The following is a 1564-nucleotide window of genomic DNA, read 5'->3' on the forward strand; positions in this document are numbered from 1 at the left end:
ACAAAACACACACCCACCAACACAACTGAACAACGCATGTGTGCATATGTAATTTAAAACTTTCAAATGTAAGCTAAGATTAATTGTACTTCTTTATTTCTAATTTTTTTTAGGTGAATAATGCTGGAATTGTCATTCCAGACTCCATAGAGACAGTCCAACTACAAAACTTCGATCAAGTATTTCGTATAAATGTACGAGCACCTTTCCAGTTACTACACCTTGCTTGTCCGCATCTCATTAAAACAAAAGGTAGTTATTAAATTCATCACATCACTGTGTATAAATACTCCCTGATAAAATGAATAACAAGCTCCATACACAATTATATTGTTTTTGTAATAATAATATGGTTTATGAAATATACACCATTTTATCGGGTGTATTATAAAAAAAGTGCCACCAACGTCTCACAACTTTTCACTGGGGGACATCCAGCAGCCTACCCTGAGCAGATTTTGTTTTTCCAGACACTTCTTTTGAGTACTTTGACAGCCAAAAACACTGCAGGTTCTATGCACCCCTATTTTCTTTTTTTTGTTGTTGTTTTGGCCTAGGCCTTTACAACAAGGTCGTGCACCAGTGACAGAGCACAGATAACACTGGTAACTACAGTATGCAGAGTGAAATGCCTAGGCTTCCGGATGTCCCCAATGGTAGTTGCCAGTTTTTCGGAAATTTTCATTTAAAATTTAGCGAAAATGGTGTAACTTGTGAATTTTCTTTTTTTCTAGGAAGTGTTGTGAATATCTCAAGTGTAGCCGGCATAAGAGCTGTAAGTAGAACAGAACAAATGTGATAAGCACTGCTCAAGTTAATTATTAATTTAAGTATTTATTTACAGGTAATAATTATTTCAGCCACAGCAAAGCTAAAATGAGATTGTACCATACATGTATGATGTGTGAAACTTTAAGGCAGGCTCTGGAGGGAAAAAACATTTTGATATGTTGTACAGCTGATTTTTCTAAGACACAAAAAGCATATTTGATGCCAACTCAGAAGCAGTTAATGAGATACCTATTTTTGATAGTTAAAAACTGGGAAAAAAAGAGGCATAACCATCCTTTTTTCCCCCACCCACTTCTTAATCAATCAAAAATCTGTATCTCATAACCCCCTTAGGTTTTCATCAAATATGCATTTTGTGTGTTAGAAAAATCAGTTGTACAACATATGAAAACATTTTTCCCTCTGCAGCATGGCTTTAATAAATTTTATACATCAACCATGGAATTTAGCCCTGTGGTTACTATTTTATCAACCAAAATGTGTGGTTAGTGAAGGTGGGCAATGAACCTGAATTAGGCCTAGGCTTATAGTAAAAACAAATGCTGACCAACTGGCCTGCTTTGCAAATTGCACTGGTTTGGGAACAACATTTTTTAGGGCCTAATTTTTACAAATATATCATGAAATTAAAGAATGATTGTTTGATGTATTGTATTTTTTCTTGCAGTTTCCTGGTATATTAAGCTATTGTATGTCAAAGAGTACTTTAGATCATATGACTGCTAGTGCAGCTCAAGGTTAGTCTGAATCACTTGACCTTTAGGGGGCACGC

General features: G+C 35.3%; 1 long non-coding RNA gene across 1 annotated transcript; it reads left to right on the plus strand.

Annotated features, from left to right (window-relative positions):
• Positions 1 to 112: 112 nt before the first annotated feature.
• Positions 113 to 1529, plus strand: LOC117099858. The gene is made up of 3 exons (XR_004444029.1): positions 113 to 252; positions 735 to 775; positions 1460 to 1529. It is a non-coding gene; the product is annotated as an uncharacterized LOC117099858 (long non-coding RNA).
• The last annotated feature ends 35 nt before the right edge of the window (positions 1530 to 1564 follow it).

Source organism: Anneissia japonica, unplaced genomic scaffold (assembly GCF_011630105.1).
Source record: "Anneissia japonica isolate Jap-2015-1 unplaced genomic scaffold, ASM1163010v1 scaffold105487_len1564_cov162, whole genome shotgun sequence".
NCBI classification, from domain to species: Eukaryota; Metazoa; Echinodermata; class Crinoidea; order Comatulida; family Comatulidae; genus Anneissia; species Anneissia japonica.